At 38.8% G+C, this 23,823-nt stretch overlaps 1 pseudogene; it reads left to right on the top strand.

Moving 5' to 3' along the window:
- Window positions 1–13,040: 13,040 nt before the first annotated feature.
- LOC129474516 (TAR DNA-binding protein 43-like) lies at window positions 13,041–14,253 on the top strand (annotated as a pseudogene).
- The last annotated feature ends 9,570 nt before the right edge of the window (window positions 14,254–23,823 follow it).

A 23,823-nucleotide genomic window follows, 5' to 3' on the forward strand; every position in this document is an offset into this window, starting at 1 on the left:
CTGACCTCGTGATCCGCCCACCTCGGCCTCCCAAAGTGCTAGGATTACAGGCTTGAGCCACCGCACCCGGCCGAAAATTGTCCTTATTAGCAGACTGTATGACAATAGTACTTAATCATATAGTATTGTCAATTACTATGTATCAAATTACCCCAAAATTTAACAGCTTAAAATAACAAATCTTCGGAGGACATCAGTAAGATTGTGGAGTAGGAGATTCTCGCCTTCAACATCCCAAAAAAATAACAATTAAGACAGGTATCCCTGAACAAAAAATAGCTCTGGGAGAGTTCAAGAGTGCAGTTAAAAAGCTGCAGCAGCACACTGGAGGAAAAAAAAAAATTGAGTAACCACACAAAAAAGGTAAGAACAGTTTCATTTTTCCTACATCAGCCCATCCCCCAGAGAAGGACAGCTAAGTAGCAAAAGAGATCTCTTCAACCCATGAATTTCTCTCATGAGAAAAAAACAAGCAAGATAAGGAATCAGCTTCCCCAGCCTTTCAAGGTACTTCCTGAAAAACTTACTTTGGTTTCACTCCACTCAGATTTCTGAGATCAGTGTACAAGATATCTGGAGATGGCTAGAAACAAAGAAGGGTGGTACTATCAGTATTACCCACACACAGAAGCCATGGCGGTCCCCAGAGGCCTGTTGTCCTAGTGCTGCTAAAGAAACCAATAGCCATCATAGCGGCCACAGACATCCCACAGCTTTGGCTGATGAGGGCAGTGCAGTTTTTGCCATTGCAGACCATGGCTGCCTCAGCTGCAGTTCCCTACTTCCCACCACTAGAGCCATTCCAGCCAGTGTGGCCATGGTCACCCCAGTCCTGAGACCCAATGCAACCACCTGTGTGCATATGTAGCCAACCTCAATCGCCACTGCCAGTCCCCACCACCACATATGTGGTTGCAGTCAGCCTCCACAGCTGAGCATACACATGCCACTGGCCCCATACCCCAAAACCAGCACACAACCATAACCACCAACACTGGCCCATGCCACCACCTACCCTGACCTTCCTAAATATGCTTGCCACTGTAACAAGAGGCACTACTGAGGACTCCAACAGCCTTTACAATCACTGTTGACTCCCTTGAAGCTTTTGATGCCAAGGACTATGAAGTTTCCCATATCACAGACCCCTGCTACCTGAGACACCAATCACCAAGTTCCCTTGGACACAGAGCTTCTGCATACCTCCAAATTGGAGCACCATGCACCACTGGATCTGGTGTACCGTAGCACACTCCAGCATGCCTTCCCATGCCCAGTTCCAGGAATCCCATGCTCCCTCTCACCTGCAAGTGAAAGTCTTTCCTTACAATGCCAGTCTATAAAGTCTAGAAGAGTTGGTTATTTATTTAAATGCACAAATACCAATGAAAGCATAAAAGAAACAAGAAAAATCAGGAAAACAACATCACCAAAAAAATTAACTTCCAGTGCCTGACCCCAAAGAACAAAAAATTCAAAATAATTCTTCTAAAGAAGCTTAGTGAGCCCAAAAGAACATAGATAAACAAATTTAACAAAAAACAATTAGGAAAACAAGGCAATAACAAAATGAGAAATTCAACAAAGAAATAGAAAACATTTTTTAAAACTAGAAATAATGGAGGCTAAAGAATACAATGGCTGAACTAAAAATGCAATAGGGAGCTACAATAGCAGACTGCATCAAGCAGATGAAGGAATCCATGAACTGGAAGAGAGATCATCTGAAATTATTCAATTGGGGGAGAAAATATTGAAACAATGAAAAGAGTAAAAAAAAAATATGAGATTTATGGAAACAATATACATCTTGTGAAGTGAACCAATATACATATTATAGGAGTCATCAAAAAAGAAAGTGCAAGAAAGTATATTTAAAGAAATAATAGAAAACTTTACAAATCTGGGAAAGGAAATAGACATTCAGACCAAGAAGTATATAGGACTCCAAATAGGTTTAATACAAAAAGATCTATACCAAGATTAGCAGATTTCTCGACATAAAACTTACAGACAAGAAGACAGTAACATTATATATTCCAATTACAGAGACAGCTAGCTGCAATGTTGAACATTCTGTAAGAAGAAAAATATTCTGGAGCCATGTACACATTACAAATAACAACCTAATTCTTGAGGAGGAATCGAGAAATAATAATGTATATTCCTCTTCTTTGTCCAAAAAAAAAGAGGAAAAATAATTGCCAACATAGAATATTTTACTCTGCAAAGCTATCTTTTAAAAATGTAGGAGACATTAAGTCTTTCCAGGGCGAAAAAAAACCTAGATGGTTTGTTACCACTAGACCTGCCTTAAAAGAAATGCCAAAGGGAGTTCTTCAAATGGAATTGAAAACACACTAAACAACAATGTGAAATCATATAAAAGTATAAATTTCACCAGTAAAAGTAAAAATAAAGTCAAATACAGAATAATATAACGTTGTAATGGTGGTATGCAAAGTACCTATAAGCCTAACATAAAAGTTAAAAGACAAACGTTAAGAGTAACTATAGGCCGGTGCGGTGGCTCACACCTGTAATTCCAGCACTTTGGGAGGCCAAGGCAGGCGGATCACTAGGTCAGGAGATCGAGACCATCCTGGCTAACACGGTGAAACTCCGTCTCTACTAAAAATACAAAAATTAGCCAAGCATAGTGGCGGGCGCCTGTAGTCCCGGCGACTCGGGAGGCTGAGGCAAGAGAATGGCGTGAACCCGGGAGGTGGGGCTTGCAGTAAGCCGAGATCGCGCCACTGCACTCCAGCCTGGGGGACAGAGTGAGACTCCATCTCAAAAAAAAAAAAAAAAAAAAAAAAAGTAACTATAAACAGAAAAATTTGGTAACATGTATGTTCTCACTCTTATTTAGAAGCTAAAAATGTTGATCTCATAGAAGTGGAGAATAGAATAGTAGTTACTAGGGGCTGAGATGAATGAGAGGAATAGGTAGGGATCTATTAAATTATACAAAATTTGCAGCTAGATAACAGGAATAAGTTCCAGTGTTTCATAGCACTGTGGGGTGACTACAGCTAACAATAATTTATTATACATTTTCAAATGTTGAATATTCTCAACACAAATGATAAATGTTTTAGGTGATGAATATGCTAATTACCCTGATTTGATCACTGTACACTGCACATATTAAAATATCACTATGTACTCCATAAATATGTGCAATTTTGTGCTGACTAAGAAATACATTTTTTTAAAATTGTGAACAGACTTATAAACATTCTGACTTCAAGAACACAAAGTGTATGTGTGGAAGGGGATAAAGTGCAGAATTTTTGTAATCAATTAAACTTGAGTTGTTATCAAATTAAAATAGATGCTTATAACTACAAGAAGAATTACACAAGCCCCATGTTAACCACAAAAGAAAAGTCTACAATAGGGGTGGAGCCAAGATGGCCGAATAGGAACAGCTCCGGTCTCCAGCTCCCAGCCCCAGCGACACAGAAGACGGGTGATTTCTGCATTTCTGCTTGAGGTACCGGTTTCATCTCACTAGGGAGTGCCTAACAGTGGGTTCAGGACAGTCGGTGAAGCGCACTGTGCGCGAGCCAAAGCAGGGCGAGGCATTGCCTCACTCGGGAAGCGCAAAGGGTCAGGGAGTTCCCTTTCCTAGTCAAAGAAAGGGGAAACAGACGGCACCTGGAATATCGGGTCAGTCCCGTCCTAATACTGTGCTTTTCCAATGGGCCTGGAAAACGGCACACTAGGAGATTGTGTCCCGCACCTGGCTCGGAGGGTCCTATGCCCACAGAGTCTTGCTGATTGCTAGCACAGCAGTCTGAGATCACGCTGCAAGGCGGCAACGAGGCTGGGGGAGGGGCGCCCGCCATTGCCCAGGCTTGCTTAGGTAAACAAAGCAGCCAGGAAGCTCGAACTGGGTGGAGCCCACCACAGCTCAAGGAGGCCTGCCTGCCTCTGTAGGCTCCACCTCTGGGGGCAGGGCACAGACAACCAAAAACTCAGCAAGAACCTCCACAGCCTTAAATGTCCCTGTCTGACTGACAGCTTTGAAGAGAGTAGTGGTGCTCCCAGCACGCAGCTGGAGATCTGAGAACGGACAGACTGCCTCCTAAAGTGGGTCCCTCACCCCTGAGCAGCCTAACTGGGAGGCACCCCCCAAGTAGGGACAGACTGACACCTCATTCAACCGGGTACTCCTCTGAGACAAAACTTTCAGAGGAACTATCAGACAGCTGAATTTGTGGTCTCACGAATATCCACTGTTCTGCAGCCACCGGTGCTGACACCCAGCCAAACAGGGTCTGGAGTGGACCTCTAGTAAACTCCAACAGACCTGCAGCTGAGGGTCTTGTCTGGTAGAAGGAAAATTAACAAACAGAAAGGACATCCACACCAAAAACCCATCTGTACATCACCATCATCGAAGACAAAAAGTAGACAAAACCACAAAGATGGGGAAAAAACAGACCAAAAAAACTGGAAACTCTAAAAAACAGAGCACCTCTCCTCCTCCAAAGGAACGCAGTTCCTCACCAGCAACGGAACAAAGCTGGATGGAGGATGACTTTGATGAGTTGAGAGAAGAAGGCTTCAGACGATCAAACTACTCTGAGCTACGAGAGGAAATTCAAAACAATAGCAAAGAAGTTAAAAACTTTGAAAAAAAATTAGAAGAATGGATAACTAGAATAACCAATGGAGAGAAGGGCTTAAAGGAGATGATGGAGCTGAAAGCCAAGTTTCGAGAACTACGCGAAGAATGCAGAAGCCTCAGTAGCAGATGCGATCAACTGGAAGAAAGGGTATCGCTGATAGAAGATGAAATGAATGAAATGAAGAGAGAAGGGAAGTTTAGAGAAAAAAGAATAAAAAGAAATGAACAAAGCCTCCAAGAAATTTGGGACTATATGAAAAGACCAAACCTACGTCTGATTGGTGTACCTGAAAATGATGGGGAGAATGGAACCAAGTTGGAAAACACTCTGCAAGATATTATCCAGGAGAACTTCCCCAATCTAGCAAGGCAGGCCAGCATTCAGATTCAGGAAATACAGAGAACGCCACAAAGATACTCCTCGAGAAGGGCAACTCCAAGACACATAATTGTCAGATTCACCAAAGTGGAAATGAAGGAAAAAATGTTAAGGGCAGCCAGAGAGAAAGGTCGGGTTACCCACAAAGGGAAGCCCATCAGACTAACAGCTGATCTCTCAGCAGAAACTCTACAAGCCAGAAGAGAGTGGGGGCCGATATTCAACATTCTTAAAGAAAAGAATTTTCAACCCAGAATTTCCTATCCCGCCAAACTAAGCTTCATAAGTGAAGGAGAAATAAAATACTTTACAGACAAGCAAACGCTGAGTGATTTTGTCACCACCAGGCCTGCCCTAAAAGAGCTCCTGAAGGAAGCACTAAACATGGAAAGGAACAACCAGTACCAGCCCCTGCAAAAACATGCCAAATTGTAAAGACCATCGAGGCTAGGAAGAAACTATGGCAACTAACGAGCAAAATAACCAACTAACATCATAATGACAGGATCAGATTCACACATAACAATATTCACGTTAAATGTAAATGGGCTAAATGCTCCAATCAAAAGACACAGACTGGCAAACTGGATAAGGAGTCAGGACCCATCAGTGTGCTGTATTCAGGAAACCCATCTCACGTGCAGAGACACACATAGACTCAAAATAAAGGGATGGAGGAAGATCTATCAAGCAACTGGAAAACAAAAAAAGGCAGGGGTTGCAATCCTAGTCTCTGATAAAATAGACTTTAAACCAACAAAGATCAAAAGAGACAAAGAAGGCCATTACATAATGGTAAAGGGATCAATTCAACAAGAAGAGCTAACTATCCTAAATATATATGCACCCAACACAGGAACACCCAGATTCATAAAGCAAGTCCTCAGTGACCTACAAAGGGACTTACACTCCCACACAATAATAATGGGAGATTTTAACACCCCACTGTCAGCATTAGACAGATCAACGAGACAGAAAGTTAACAAGGATATCCAGGAATTGAACTCAGCTCTACATAAAGTGGACCTAATAGACATCTACAGAACTCTCCACCCCAAATCAACAGAATATACATTTTTTTCAGCACCACACCACACCTATTCCAAAATTGACCACATAGTTGGAAGTAAAGCTCTTCTCAGCAAATGTAAAAGAACAGAGATTATAACAAACTGTCTCTCAGACCACAGTGCAATCAAACTAGAACTCAGGATTAAGAAACTCAGTCAAAACCGCTCAACTGCATGGAAACTGAACAACCTGCTCCTGAATGACTATTGGGTACATAATGAAATGAAGGCAGAAATAAAGATGTTCTTTGAAACCAACGAGAACAAAGACACAACATACCAGAATCTCTGGGACACGTTCAAAGCAGTGTGTAGAGAGAAATTTATAGCACTAAATGCCCACAAGAGAAAGCAGGAAAGATCCAAAATTGACACCCTAACATCACAATTAAAAGAACTAGAAAAGCAAGAGCAAACACATTCAAAAGCTAGCAGAAGGCTAGAAATAACTAAAATCAGAGCAGAACTGAAGGAAATAGAGACACAAAAAACCCTTCAAAAAATTAATGAATCCAGGAGCTGGTTTTTTGAAAAGATCAACAAAATTGATGGACCGCTAGCAAGACTAATAAAGAAGAAAAGAGAGAAGAATCAAATAGATGCAATAAAAAACGAAAAAGGGGATATCACCACCGATCCCACAGAAATACAATCTACCATCAGAGAATACTACAAACACCTCTATGCAAATAAACTAGAAAATCTGGAAGAAATGGATAAATTCCTTGACAAATACACCCTCCCAAGACTAAACCAGGAAGAAGTTGAATCTCTGAATAGACCAATAACAGGTTCTGAAATTGTGGCAATAATCAATAGCTTACCAACCAAAAAGAGTCCACGACCTGATGGATTCACAGCTGAATTCTACCAGAGGTACAAGGAGGAACTGGTACCATTCCTTCTGAAACTATTCCAATCGATAGAAAAAGAGGGAATCCTCCCTAACACATTTTACGAAGCCAGCATCGTCCTGATACCAAAACCTGGCAGAGACATAACCAAAAAAGAGAATTTCAGACCAATATCCTTGATGAACATTGATGCAAAAATCCTCAATAAAATACTGGCAAACCGAATCCAGCAGCACATCAAAAAGCTTATCCACCATGATCAAGTGGGCTTCATCCCTGGGATGCAAGGCTGGTTCAACATACGCAAATCAATAAATGTAATCCAGCATATAAACAGAACCAAAGACAAAAACCACATGATTATCTCAATAGATGCAGAAAAGGCCTTTGACAAAATTCAACAACCCTTCATGCTAAAAACTCTGAATAAATTAGGTATTGATGGGACGTATCTCAAAATAATAAGGGCTATCTACAACAAACCCACAGCCAATATCATACTGAATGGGCAAAAACTGGAAGCATTCCCTCTGAAAACTGGCACAAGACAGGGATGCCCTCTCTCACCGCTCCTATTCAACATAGTGCTGGAAGTTCTGGCCAGAGCAATCAGGCAGGAGAAGGAAATAAAGGGTATTCAATTAGGAAAAGAGGAAGTCAAATTGTCCCTGTTTGCAGATGACATGATTGTATATCTAGAAAACCCCATTGTCTCAGCCCAAAATCTCCTTAAGCTGATTAGCAACTTCAGCAAAGTCTCAGGATACAAAATTAATGTACAAAAATCACAAGCATTCTTGTACACCAATAACAGACAAACAGAGAGCCAAATCATGAGTGAACTCCCATTCACAATTGCTTCAAAGAGAATAAAATACCTAGGAATCCAACTTACAAGGGATGTGAAGGACCTCTTCAAGGAGAACTACAAACCACTGCTCAATGAAATAAAAGAGGATACAAACAAATGGAAGAACATTCCATGCTCATGGGTTGGAAGAATCAATATCATGAAAATGGCCATACTGCCCAAGGTAATTTATAGATTCAATGCCATCCCCATCAAGCTACCAATGACTTTCTTCACAGAATTGGAAAAAACTACTTTAAAGTTCATATGGAACCAAAAAAGAGCCCGCATCGCCAAGTCAATCCTAAGCCAAAAGAACAAAGCTGGAGGCATCACGCTACCTGACTTTAAACTATACTACAAGGCTACAGTAACCAAAACAGCATGGTACTGGTACCACAACAGAGACATAGATCAATGGAACAGAACAGAGCCCTCAGAAATGATGCCGCATAGCTACAACTATCTGATCTTTGACAAACCTGACAAAAACAAGAAATGGGGAAAGGATTCCCTATTTAATAAATGGTGCTGGGAAAACTGGCTAGCCATATGTAGAAAGCTGCAACTGGATCCCTTCCTTACACCTTATACAAAAATTAATTCAAGATGGATTAAAGACTTATATGTTAGACCTAAAACCATTAAAATCCTACAAGAAAACCTAGGCAATACCATTCAGGACATAGGTGTGGGCAAGGACTTCATGTCTAAAACACCAAAAGCAATGGCAACAAAAGCCAAAATCGACAAATGGGATCTCATTAAACTAAAGAGCTTCTGCACAGCAAAAGAAACTATCATCAGAGTGAACAGGCAACCTACACAATGGGAGAAAATTTTTGCAACCTACTCATCTGACAAAGGGCTAATATCCAGAATCTACAATGAACTCAAACAAATTTACAAGAAAAAAACAAACAACCCCATCAAAAAGTGGGCAGAGGACATGAACAGACACTTCTCAAAAGAAGACATTTATGCAGCCAAAAAACACATGAAGAAATGCTCCTCATCACTGGCCATCAGAGAAATGCAAATCAAAACCACAGTGAGATACCATCTCACACCAGTTAGAATGGCCATCATTAAAAAATCAGGAAACAACAGGTGCTGGAGAGGATGTGGAGAAATAGGAACACTTTTACACTGTTGGTGGGACTGTAAACTAGTTCAACCATTGTGGAAGTCAGTGTGGCGATTCCTCAGGGATCTAGAACTAGAAATACCATTTGACCCAGCCATCCCATTACTGGGTATATACCCAAAGGACTATAAATCAGGCTGCTATAAAGACACATGCACACGTATGTTTATTGCGGCACTATTCACAATAGCAAAGAGTTGGAACCAACCCAAATGTCCAACAACGATAGACTGGATTAAGAAAATGTGGCACATATACACCATGGAATACTATGCAGCCATAAAAAATGATGAGTTCGTGTCCTTTGTAGGGACATGGATGAAACTGGAAAACATCATTCTCAGTAAACTATCACAAGGACAAAAAACCAAACACCGCATGTTCTCACTCATAGGTGGGAATTGAACAATGAGAACTCATGGACACAGGAAGGGGAACATCACGCTCCGGGGACTGTTGTGGGGTGGGGGGAGGGGGGAGGGACAGCATTAGGAGATACACCTAATGCTAAATGACGAGTTAATGGGTGCAGGAAATCAACATGGCACATGGATACATATGTAACAAATCTGCACATTGTGCACATGTACCCTAAAACCCTAAAGTATAATAAAAAAAAAAAAAAAAGAAAAGTCTACAATAGATACACAAAAAGACAAAGAGAAAGGAACCAAACCAAACTGCTACAAAAAAAAAAAAAAATCAGACAACAAAAGGAGATAACAAAAGAGAGAAAGGTACAAAAGAACTGCAAAACAGACCGCAATTAACAAAATAGTAAGTTCTTACATATCAACAATCACTTTAAGTGTAAATGGATTAAATTCTCCAATGTAAAGGCATAGAGTTGCTGAGTGGATTAAAAAACATGATCCAGTGACTTAGTGTCTATAAATTATTCACTTTAAATGTGAGGACACACATGGCCTGAAAGTGAAGGGATAGAAAAAGATATTCTATACAAATGGCAAGCAAAAGAAAGCAGGGAGAGCTATACTTAGACAAAAGATTTTAAGTCAAAAATTGGCAAAGATCATTATATAATGATAAAAAAGTCAATTCAAGAGGAAGATATAATTGTAAATATATATGCACCTAACATCAGAGCAATGAAATATATAAAACAAATATTGGTATATCTGAAGGAAGAAATTGACAACAATACAATAATAATTGAAGACTTCAATACTCCACTTTCAATAATGGATAGAACATCTAGGCTAAAAAACAATAAGGAAACCACTGACTTGAGTAACATTATGAATCAAATGGACAATAGACATAGACAGAATTTTCCACCCAATAGCAGCAGAATGCATATTATTTTCAGGGGCATACAGGATATTCTCCAGAATAGGCCATACGTTGTGTCATAAAACAAGTCTTTAAAAATTTAAGAAGATTGAAATTATATCAAGTATCTTGCAGACCACAGTGGAATGAAACTAGAAATCAATAATATCAAGAAAACAAGAAAATTCACCCAAGAACAGGAAAACTAAACCCCACACACTTGAACAACCATTGAATAAAAGAATAAAGCAAACAGAAATTTTAAAATTACCTTGAGAAAAATGAAGACAAAATTCATCTTACCAAAGTGTATGGTATGCAGCAAAGACAGCATTAAGACAAAATCTTATAGTGTTAAATGCCTACCTTAAAAAAGAAGAAATATCTCAATTAAACAACTTCTTTACAACTCAAGGAACCAAAAGTAGAAAAACAAACTAAACTCAAAGTTAGCAGATGGAAGGAAATAATAAAGATTGAAGCAAAAATAAGCAAAAAATGGAAAAAATAAAATTAAGAATTGGTTTTATTTGAGAAGATGAAATTATCCAACCCTTTGCTAGCCTAATACAAAACAGAAAGAGAAGACTTAAATACAATGAGAAGTTTTTTAAAAAGGAGACATTAGAATAGACGACACAAAAACAAAAAGAATCAGAGACTACTGTGAACAATTATATCCCATTGGATTAATTCTTAAAAGCACACAAGCTATCAAGACTGAATCGAGAACTAGAAAGACAAATTGACCAATAACAAGCAAGGAGATTGAATCAGTCATCAAAAACTTTCCAACAAAGAAAAGCCCAGGACAAGATGGTTTCATAAATGAGTTCTATCGAACATTTTAAAAATAGCTAATACTAACCATTCTTAAACTATTCCAAAAATAGAAGATGGAACACTCCCAAACTCATTTTATAAGAACAACATCACCCTGATTCCAAAGCCAGAAAAAAACAACAGCAACAACAACAATACAAGAAAAGAAAACTGCAGGCCACTATCCCTGGTGAATATACATGTAAAAATATTTAATAAGCTGCTAGCAAACTGAATTTAACAGCACATTAAAAGGATCACACACTACAATGAAGTGGGATCTATTCCTGGGATGCAAAGCTGGTTTAACATGAAAATCAATCAATGTGACACACCATGTTAAGAAAATGAAAGACAAAAACCACATAATCACCTCAATAGATACACAAAACGCATTTGACAAAATTCAACATCTTTTCATGGTAAACACTCTCAACCAAGTAGGTACAGAAGGAGCTTTCCTTAACACAATAAAAACTATATATGAAAAACCTACAGTTAAAGTCATAATCACTGGGGAAAACAAAGCTTTTCCTCTAAGATCCAGAGCAAGATAGGGATGCCCACTCTTGCCACTGCTTTTCAACATAGTATTGAAGTCCTGGCTGGAGCAATCACGCAAGAAAATGAAATAAAAAGGCATACAAATCAGAAAGGAAGAAATAAAATTATCTCTGTTTAAAGATGACATGATCATATACATAGAAAACTCTAAATACTCTACACCAAAAAAACAAACAAACAAACAAAAACTGCTGGAACAACCAATAAGCAAATTCAGTAAAGTTGCAGGGTACAAAATCAACATACAAAAATTAGTGGCATTTCCATATATCAACAGTGAAATATCTAAAAAGAAAATTAAGAAAACAATCTCACTTACATTAGCAACAAAATAGAGTATCTAAGAATTAAGCAGGTAAAAGACTTGTAAACTGAAAATTACAAAACCTTGATGAAGTTTTAAAAGACACAAATAAACAGATATCTCATGTTCATGGATTAAAAGACTTAATATTGTTAAAAATGTCCCTATTACCCTAAGCTATCTACAGATTTAGTGCAATCCCTATCAAAATCCCAAGGGCAGAAATAGAAACAAACAATCCTTAAATTTATATAGATCCCAAATAGCCAAAGTGCCATGGTTTGGACATTTGTTCCCTCCAAATCTCATGTTGAAATGTAATCCCCAGTGCTGGAGGTGGGGCCTGATGGGAGATGTTTGTGTCATGACGACTGATCCCTCATGAATGGTTTGGTGCCATCCTCACAGTAATTAGTGAGTTTGTGCTCTCAGTTTGTGCAAGATCTGGTTGTTTAAAAGTGTGGCCAATTGATATAGTATGCAGCATTTTTCAAACACATTTAACCATAGGGCCCTTCTTGTGCACTAGCACTTCACATTACACACTTCTGTAAACACTGCACCTACCATCATTGAGCAATGCCCTGCCAGCTCAATGCCTGTGCAGGTCTGTGATGTGCTGCTGTCTAAATTTCAGCATGGCTTCTCATAGACAGTGGGTTTAGGGGCTAAGGGTCAGCGCTCAGCCTCCTGAATTGCAGCATCCTGAGTCTTTCTTACTTGTCCCTCCTGAAGAAAGGGCATTTACCATGCCATTGGAGTGTATTTTCCTCTCAGGTCATCACTGAAGACATAACAATTGCTTATGTAGGATGATGATGCAGATCAAGTAATTGGCCATGATGATCGCTGCTGACAAGCTAAACATCCAAAGGAACGTGGCTGGCAATAACCAAGAGACAGCTCTTCCAAATGTTCTACATTACGTACACCCTTGTTACAACTTATTTTCATGTTTGGCCATGAGTTAATATGAATTCCAGAAAGTCTTGAATGAGTCCCAGGAAAAACAATAAAAATGATTATCAAGGAGAATAAACTAAGCTGTGCTTGGGTCCATCACTGCTTCAGTGTCCCTGTTGGGCTTTCTAGCAGTGGCCTAAGTGGAGAAATAAAAGATGTCTGAATACACTAGGGCAAGTGAAGATGAGAATAAGGAGCTCGTTGAAATATCATCAGAAGACAATGGGGTGGTGCTGCTGTCCACAGTTACAGCCCAGTTTCCAGGGGCATGTGGACTTCACTACAAGAATCCAGTGTCTCAATGTATGAGAGGTATTCGGCTGGTAGAAGGAATTCTGCAAGCCCTGAGGCTGACTGTGGAAATCTGGTATATGTTGTCAACTGTCCCAAAGATAACAAAAGAAAAATGGGTGAGACGGCAGTGAAAGTGAAGAGTAGTCCAGAAAATATCTTATTTAATAGCATTGGTAATTAGTGAGTTTTTGCTCTGTTTGTTTTTCCTCCTATGGAAATAGGATCTGAAAGAATATTTTAATACCTTTGGAGAAGTCCAAGTCAAGATAGATATTAAAACTGCTCAAAGGGGTTTGGCTTTGTTCGTTTTATGGAGTATGAAACACATGTGAAAGTAATGTCACAGTGACATATGATAGATGAATGATGGTATGACTGTAAATTTCCCAACTCTAAGCAAAGCCCAGATGAGCCTTTGAGAAGCAGCAAAGTGTTTGTGGAGCGCTGTACAGAGGACATGACTGCAGATGAGCTATGGCAGTTTTTCTGTCAGTACAAAGAAGTGGTGGATGTCTTCATCCCCAAGCCATTCAGAGCCTTTGCCTTTGTTACATTTAAAGTTGATCAGATTGCCCAATCTCTTTGTGGAGAGGACTTGATCATTAAAGGACTCCGCATACATATATCCAGTGCCAAACCTAATCACACAACAGCAACAGAGAGAAAGAAGTGGAAGATTTGGGAATCTGAGTGGATTTGGTAACAGTAGAGGGGTGGATCTGGCTTGGAAAACAATCAAGGTACCAATACAGGTGGTAGATGAACTTTGGTGTGCTCAGCATTAATCCAGCTATGATGGCTGCAGCCCAGGCAGTGCTGCAGAGCAGTTGGGGTAGGATGAGCATGTTAGCCAGCCAGCAGAACCAGTCAGGCCCATCAGGTAATAACGAAAGTCAAGGCAACATGCAAAGGGAGCCAAACCAGGTCTTTGGTTCTAGAAATAACTCTTACAGTGATTCTAATTCCGGTGCAGCAATTGTTTGGGAATCAGCACCAAATGCAGGATCAGGCAATGGTTTTAATGGAGGCTTTGGCTCAAGCATGGATTCTAAATCTTCTGGCTGGGAAATGTAGACATTGGGTTATGGTTTGTTGGTACGGAATGTACATGGTAAGTAAGATACAAAAATTTTCAAAATTGGTTTGTTCAGTGTGGAGTATATTCAGCAGTATTTTTGACATTTTTCTTTAGAAAAAGAGGAAGAGATAAAGGAATTGTATAAGTTTTGTGACGTAAAGAGTTACATAAAGAGTTGAATACATTAAGAGTTGAGTTACACAAAGAGTTGAATAAATAAAGAGTTGAAATATTGAGTGGTTGAACAGTGAGAACTCATGGACACAGGAAGGGGAACATCACACTCCGGGGACTGTTGTGGGGTGGGGGGAGGGGGGAGGGACAGCATTAGGAGATATACCTAATGCTAAATGACGAGTTAATGGGTGCAGCAAAACAACATGGCACATGGATACATATGTAACAAACCTGCACATTGTGCACATGTACCCTAAAACCTAAAGTATAATAAAATAAATAAATAAATAAATAAATAAATAAGAAATATTGAGTGGTTGAAAGTAAATGGCTGTTTGTTGGAAAATCAACACATTACAATTGATATCTGTAATATTTTATCCCCGGACTTCTCAAGTGAACTCTTTGCGTGCTCAAAATGGAAAACATTGATTAGAACGACATTCTTTTCTCCTTGTCTTCATTTGAACCCCACCATATGATTTTTTTCCTTAATAAAATCTCCTTTTGGGAGATCATGGTTTCACAGTGTTTGATTCTTTTGTTCTGTTTTTTAACACTTGTCATTCCCCCCACCTGATATACAAAAGTACAATATGAAGCCTTCATTTAATCTCTGCAGTGCATCTCATTTCAAATGTTTACAGAAGCACTTCATTAAAAGTAGCGCTGTAAATATCCTGCCATAGAAATACTTCTGTCTACATGCTTTCTCATTCAAGAATTCATCATCACACTTCACAGGCTGCGTCTTTGACAGTGGGTGTTCCCATTTTGATTCACTACTCTTTATTTCATGTAGTCATATCAACGTCATGAACACAAGGCTGTGATATGGAACCAGAGGCTGTCTGAACTTTTGAAACTGTGTGGGATTGGTGGTGCTGCCAAGGCATGGAAGGCTAGTATGAGCGAGAGAAGGAGAGAGTGCAGGTAGAGAGTTGATGGTGCATCATCAATATTTTTTAAGTTATTGAGATGTGTCTCTCAATCCTGTAATTTTGGTGAGAGAGTATACAGACAGCAATAATAAACAATGTATGAATGTCTTTTGTATTCAAAGGATATCCACATGTGTTGGAAGACTTTCAGTGAGCTTTGTTCTTAGGCAACCCACATTAGTTGAATGTGTTAAGTGCAATGATACTTGTATTTTCCTACCCTTTTGTCAACTGCTGTGAATGCTGTATGGTGTGTGTTCTGTTACTGATACATAAGTGTGGTAATGTGAACTGAAGCTGATGAGTTGAGAATATAAACTGAACTTGTGGTGTGCTTTGAAGGAGTACTTGGAAGCAGAGTTTACAGTGAGCTCAGGTGTCTCAAAGAAGGGTGGAAGTTCTAATGTCTGTTAGCTACCCATAAGAATGCTGTTTGCTACAGTTCTGTGTCCTGTGCTTGGATGCTTTTTATAAGAGTTGTCAATGCTGGAAATTCTTAAATAAAGCTGATTTCAATTTTTAAAAATGATTATCAGGATCAAAACAGGATATGTGATGAAAGGTTCAATGATTTGGGTTATTTTTGGCCATTAGGTGACACAATACTGACTGTCACTCACTATATAAGCCTCCTATCTTATGTATTAGATTTTATGAAAATGATACTAATTAGCTTCTCACATCTTCAGAGTACCATAAAAGTTAAAAAGGACTTAAAGGCGATTTTACGAATACGTGAGAACATATTGATCATTAGGTTGATAAAACCTGTTTTATTAAATCAGTGCATTTGGAGATTCTGATTTTGACATCTAAGAGGGAACTGATACATTGATTTTCCTTGAGAGCCAGGTCTTTATTTGCACTTGTTGGGGGCTGGACCAGGTAATTGCCTGAAATTCTTCCTCAGTTTCTGTTTATCTTCAATCCCAGCAAATCTCCCTCAAAATTTAATTCTATGGAGAAACTTACGTAGATTATCTCACCTGGCTGTAGTGATCTCAGTGATATCACCAACCAGTATGACATATGTGTTTCCAATGGTATAGTCGATCATGAAATTGTATTTTGATTGTACATGTTTTATATGATCCTAATGATGCTTGTCCTTTTGTGGAGAGCATAGAACGTAGGTTGTGTGTTTTCACAGATCTGGTGCAGAAAGTGATAATAAATCAACATTATTGCTGAAAAAAATATAAAATAATAAAAGAGTATGAGACCTCCAGCCCCCCTGCTCCCTCCTCTCTTACTCCCACTCTCACCATGTGATACCCTGGCTCCCCCTTTGCTTTCTACCATGATTGTAGGATTCCTGAGGCCTCCACCAGGAACAGATGCTGCTATGCTTCCTCTACAGCCTGCAGAACTGTGAACCAATTAAAATTCTTTCTTTATAAATTACCCAGTCTCAGGCATTCCTTAATGGCAACAAAAACAGGCGAACATATAAAGCAATCTTGAGGGGAAAGAAAAAAGCTGGAGGCATCACACTTCCTGACATCAATTATATTACAAAGCTATAGTAACTGAAATAGTATGGGACTGGCATAAAGCAGACATATCAACTAATGAATCAGAAGAGAGAACCCAGAAATAAACCTACACATTTATGGTCAAATGATCTTCAACAAGGATTCCAAGAACACACAATGGGGAAAATAATAGTCTCTTCCAAAATGTTGGGAAAACTGGATATCAACATGCAAAAGAATGACAATGCACCCTTATCTTACACTATACACAAAGATCAAATCAATGGATTAAAGACTTAAGTGTAAAGCTTGATACTATAAAACCCTTTTTAAAAAAATGGGGAAAAGGCCAGGCATGGTGGCTCATGCCTATAATCCCAGCGCTTTGGGAGGCCAAGGCAGGAGGATCACCTGAGGTCAGGAGTTTGAGATCAGCCTGGCCAACATGGTGAAACCCCATCTCTACTAAAAATACAAAAAAAAAAAGGCCAGGTGTGGTTGTGGGCACCTGTAATCCCAGCTACTTGGGAGGCTGAGGCAGGAGAATCGCTTGAACTCAGGAGGCAGAGGTTGCAGTGAGCCGAGATCGCACCACTGCACTCCAGCCGGGGCAACAAGAGCAAAACTCTGTCTCAAAAAAAAAAAAAAAATGGGGAAAAACCTTTTTGACATTAGTCCTGGTAATAATTTTTTAAATGTGACACCTAAAGCACAGGCAACAAAAGCAAAACTAGGCAAGAAGGACAACACCAAGCCAAAAAACTTCTGCACAGCAAAGGAAACAACCAACAGAGTGAAAAGGCAACCTACAGAACTAGAGGAAATATTTACAAACTATGTATCTGATAAGGGGTTGATGTCCAATATATATAAGGAGCGCCTACAACTCAATAGCAAACATACAAATAACCTGAGTAAACAATAGGCAAAGGACCAAAATAGATATTTCTCAAAAAAAGAAATTCAAGTAGCCAACAAGCATATGAAAAGGTGCTGGACATCTCTAATCATGGAAATGCAAATCAAAACTACAGTGAGGTATCGTATAACACCTCTTAGGATATCTGTTTTCAAAAAAAAACAAAAAGATAACAAGCGTTAGTAAGGATGTGGAGAAAAAGGAACCCTTGTACACTGTTGATGAGAATGTAAACTAGTACAGCCATTATGAAAAACAGTACGGAGATCCCTCAAGAAATTAAAAGTAGAATTGCCATATGTTCCAGCAATCCCACTTCTGGGTATCTATCTAAAGGAAATAAAATCAGTATGTCAAAGAGCTATCTGCACTCCAACGTTCATTGCAGCATTAGTCACAACAACCATAACACAGAAACAACCTAAATGTTCTTTGACAAATGAGTGGATAAGGAAAATGTGGTTTATATACACAATGAAATGTGATTCTACCTGAAAAAAGAAGGAAATCCTACCATTTGCAACAACATAGATGGAACTGAAGGACATTATGCCAAGCGAAATAAGTGAGATATAGAAAGAGAAATACTATATGACCTCACATTTGGAATCTAAAATAAACTCATAGAAGCTGAAAGTAGGGTGGTGGTTGTCAGAGACTTGGGGGAGGGCAAAATGGGGTTATGTTGCCCAAAGTGTACAAAGCTTCAGTTATGCAAGATGAGTAAGTTTTGGATATTTAATGTACATCATGGTGACAATAGGTAGTAATACTGTACTGCATACTTGAAATTTGCTAAACTGATAGATTTTAAAGTAAATCTTAACACACACATACACAAAACAAAAATGGCAACAGTAGAGGTGACTAATTGGCTGGAAGGCGGGGATCAGTTCACGATGTATGCATGTATCAGTACATCGAGTTGTACAGCTTCAGTACATAAAACTTCATGTCAATAATATTCCAATAAAGCTATTGAAAGAGAGAGAAAAACAAATGAGGAAAAAATAGGCTTTCTTTGGTCAATAATTTTTTTCAAGAATTATATCTCACTGAATGTAAAGTGAGCTTCCTATAAAGTTGAAAGAAAGTTAAAAGTTGTTACTGTGTTTGCAAATCTGTCTTGGCCTGAGGATGAAGAGTAATTGAGACATTAAAGATGAAAGAATTGCTAAGAGCTTCAAAGGAAACAAGCAAATAAAACAGAGGAAACAATTATTAGCTCTAGGAAAAGCGAAAGGTTACATAGGAAATAAGTTTATTCTTAGTACACTATGGGACTTGGCTGTGAATAATATTTATATAGTTAGAATAAAATACATGTTGAATTTTTTCCTGCTCAAAAAAAGATCTTTATTACTTCAAATAGTTTCTGAGGGTCAGGAATCTAGAAGCAGCTTAAAGGCTCCAGGTCTCTCAGGAGGTTGTAGTCGAAATGTCTGCTGAGGCTGCAGTCTCCTGAAAGGTTGACTGGGATGAGAGGATGCATTTTCAAGATGGCTCGCTCCCATAGCTGTTGGCAGAACACCTCACTTCCTCCCACTTTTGGCAGGTGGCCTCAGTTCCTCGCCACATGAGGGTTTCCACAAGACTGCCTGAGTGTCCTCATGACATGGCAGCTGGCTCCCTGCTGAGTGAGCCATTAGAGAAAGAGACAGAGACAGAGGGCCAAACGGAAGCTGCAGTGTCTTTTACAACCAAATCTCAGAAGTGACACACCATCATTTCCACGTTTTCTATTTGTTAGAATTGTGTTCCTAAATCTAACCCACACTCAAGGGAGAGTGATTAGGCTCCACCTCTTGAATGGAGAAGTATCAAGAAATTTGTGGACTTTTCAAAATCAGTACAACTACTGAGGTAGAGAATCCAAAAGAATATGCATATAATTTATCATAATTAATTAGAAAGCTTAGTCAGGTTGCCAAAAACAGAATCAATATATAAAATCAATCATATTTTTATGCAGCCGTAAGAGTTAGCAAATGGGATTTTTTAAACAAGATACAAAATTAATAGGAAGATATGATTTTTTAAAAGTCAAATTAATCTAAATTTTTGTCATACTTGATACACTGATTCTAAATTTCATAGAAAAGGCAAAAAAACAAGAAATATTTAAATATAAGTAGAGAAACTTGCCTTATCAAATATAAAGGTTTATTTTAAAGCTACAGAAATCTAGAAAGTATTTGATACAAAGATGGATAAACTGACTATTGCTCAAAACAGAGAACCCAAAAAGAGACCCAAACATACATAGATACTTAATATTTGATAGAAAGGGCATTGCAGACCTATAAAAACAGGCTATTTGATAATTCCTGGGATAATTAGTTGTCCACATTTTTTAAGCCAATTAGATTTTCACCTCATACAAAATGAATTCCAGCTGAGTTAAAGACATAAATACAAAACTCAAAACTTTTTAAAAATTAGAATAATATGTGTAGGAGAATGTCCATGACCTTGAGGTAGGGAAGGATCTCTTTAAATAAGACATGCAAAAGCAAAATACAGATAATAAAAGATTGAAAAATTTACTGCACTAATTTCTTTAATTCATCTCTAATGAAAATCAACATAGGAAAAGAAATGACAAGCCACAATCTAGAAAAAGTTCTTTTCCACATATAACACCAACAAAGGATTAGTACTCAGAATATATGTAGCACTTTTACTGAAAGAAGAGAAGCAATCCAATGGAAAATGGGCAAAAGGTATTAATAGGCAATTCACAGAAGGAAAAAAATAAATATACAATAAATATATGAAGGTATTCTCAGTCTCACTGAGAATAATCAGGGAAATTCAAAATAAAACCAAAATGAGTTACCATCTCCACACTCGTCAAATCGGAAAAAATGTCAACCTAATATTTCAAATGTTCAGCAGAACTCAGAAAAACAGAAATTTGTATATACTGCTGATAGGAATATAAACTGGTAAAACTATTTTTGGAAAACAATTTGGCAAAATGTCGTACAAGACTACTTCCTGTATTCCTCTATGATCACTTAATAATTATGGAGTCTTAGGGAGATGGGGGCATCTGACAGGATTTCCAACTTTCTGTAAGTTAAAGGATGAGTAGAGGAAGTATAATGAGACAAACTGAGACAGCATGAGACAGACTGAGTTTCAGATACCTGTAGAACATTCAGCTGTCGATACCAACAGGCGGATGAACATGTTTCTGGAACTGAGGGAAGATGTCTGTACCATGGACGAAGATTTGGGGTCTTTAGTGTGTAGGCTGAAGGAAACATAAAATGGAAGATCATGAGCCTAAATGCCTGAGAATGCATTCGTTTCACATGCGCAATATCTTTAAAGACAGGTGTTAAGCTAAGTCACTATTGGCTCCTGCTGATTTAAACACACTTGTTTCACCTGCTTGGGGTTAAGTTGGGAATTCTGATGTGGGTGATATAAAGAGTCATGCATCTGTTTAGACCACCAGGTGACCCCAAGTGCTTGGACTTGAACATTTAATTTTATAATATTCTTGGCTGGGCACAGTGACTCACGCCTGTAATCCCAGCACTTTGGGAGGCCAAGGCAGGTGGATTACCTGAGGTCAGGAGTTCAAGACCAGCCTGGCCAATGTGGTGAAACCCCAGCTCTACTAAAAATACTATATATATATAGCCAGGCATTGTGATTCATGCCTGTAGTCCCAGCTACTCAGCAGGCTGAGGCAGGAGAATCACTTGAACCTGGGAGGTGGAGGTTGCAGTAAGCCGAGGTCACACCACTATGTCCAGCCTGGGCAACACAGAGAGACTCTGTCTCAAAAAAAAAAAAAAAAAAAAGAAAGTATTATTACTCCCATGACCTGAGAAAATAGACTACAATGTATATTAATTATTCTTCTGTGCTCATTCAAAATCTCATGCATTGGATACAATACATCAGATTTCATTCTAAGAGGATTTTATGGACTTTTGCAAATAGCCTGTTATGCTACCTGCGTATTACAGGACCAATATAGGGTTAAATCAGTAACTGACAAAGTATAGAATGCTACATCTTCTTACTTTGATGCCATTCTTATTAAAGTTTTGGCCTCTGTTTGGTATGCAATAAGAAAAGGGGTAGTGGAAAAAGAATTTGATTTGGATTAAGGATTAAGATTTAGTGAATGGGACATGGTTAATTTTCGAGCTGAGCAGGGCCAATATAAACTTTTCAGCAAATTCTAGCATTATAGGAACAGTGCTTGAAGAATAAAAGGTAATAGTTTAGGGCTAATAAAATAATATTAAAATTGATGTTATTCATATGGACATTGGGACCAATAAAGTATCCTTTATTGGTTTATGTTTAAAAGCACCACACAACTTCCCTACCTTTGCCTGGTTTCTAAGACTTGGAATTAAATCTCCACTTTGAACGACCTATGTCAGCTGTCTCCTTTTAGGGTCAAGTGAAAACAAAAGTAACATCTCAACCACCTGCCTCCTAAACAAGAGAAGATTCAGGATTTCATTCAAAAGGAAACTTATTCAGAAGAACAATGTCAGCCTTAGGTAAGGTCCCAGTTTCTTGGCTGGCAGTTCAGGCCTCCCCAATTCTCCAGTTTCTGTCCCTGATGCACAAGCATCACTAATGTGCATTTTCTACATATGGAGATAGGCAAGAAAAAGGAATTGGATGTTGCCATTCATCTGACAAAATGCAGCTTGCCCTTGACCTGGGAAATCTCATTCTGTTTCTCGAGTGACTCAATTCTATAGATTCTGAAGAAGTGAGGGCTAATGCTTCAAAATGCTCCTGTCAGCCACCACCAGGTCTGAGCATACACTACAGTTGTATGGTGGCATCCAGTTGTCAACAAGCTAGGAAGAGACCAGGCCAACTGCTCACTTAGTGCGAGTATCCATAAATTTCTCTATAGATATAGACATGTATTGGATTGCAGATTTCTGCTTCAGTGTTAAGAGGTACGCAATATATTTACCATGATCAGTTTCTAAAATTCAAGGGTGTTGGATAAAAGAGGCATTATGCTAGGTGCATACAACAGAAAAACAAATCAAGATGTGGTCCCAAGCCTCAACCCACATACACAAATAACTATATTACATCATGGAAATCTTGTGGAAGGCGTATCAAGTTCTCCAGGAAGACAAATGAGGGAGCAATGACTTCTTGAGTGAGATGAAGGGGAAACTCACGGAAGAGGTGGCATTTTAGCCAGGTCTTGGAGAATGAGTAGGGTTTTCCAGGTTGAGACCCTCCAGCCATAGGCAATGACTTAGACAAAGCCCTTATTTTAGGAGACATTGAAAGGAATGTATGGGAAAGGGTACTAGAAGGGACTTGAAATGCGGGAAGCCCCAGGTTCTTAAGAGTCTTGCAATTTAAAGATTTTGGACTATAACCCAGTAGTTCTGAAACTTTAATGTATATTAGAATCACTAGGCAATCTTGTTATGATTTGGATTCAAGAGTTCCGTGATATGGCCAGAGATTCTGCATTTCTAATAAGCTCCCAAGTGATGCAGATGTTGCTGGTCTCAGCAGCACACTTTTGAAAACAAGGTACTAGAACCGAGCTACCAAGTACAGTAACCACTAGCCACATGTGCTAGTTAAATTTAAATTATTACTATTTAAAATTAAAGGTAAAGCCTAATGAGACTCACTTGAACCTGGCAGCCAAAGGTTGCAGTGCAGTGAGCCGAGACCACGCCACTTCACTGCAGCCTGGGTGACTGAGCAAGACTCTGTCTCAAAAAAAAAAAAAAAAAACAACTTAAGGCCTAGTTCCTCAATCACACTAAACACATTTTACACTAAACACACTTCAAATGCTCAACAGCCACATGAGGCTAGTGGTTGCGATATTGGACAATGCAGAAATAAAACATTTCCATCATCACAGACAATTCCACTGGTTATAGTGAAAGTTCCATTGATTCTAGAGGACAACACAGCACCATTAAGTATATTCAGAAAGGGATATAATACCAGCTAGTGAAAATAGCAACTATTTTAACACATTGCTTGCCACGAGCCAAGAAACATTTGTGGTAGTTTTAAAAT

The sequence above is a fragment of the Symphalangus syndactylus genome, chromosome 24 (genome assembly GCF_028878055.3).
Source record: "Symphalangus syndactylus isolate Jambi chromosome 24, NHGRI_mSymSyn1-v2.1_pri, whole genome shotgun sequence".
Classification (NCBI taxonomy): domain Eukaryota; kingdom Metazoa; phylum Chordata; class Mammalia; order Primates; family Hylobatidae; genus Symphalangus; species Symphalangus syndactylus.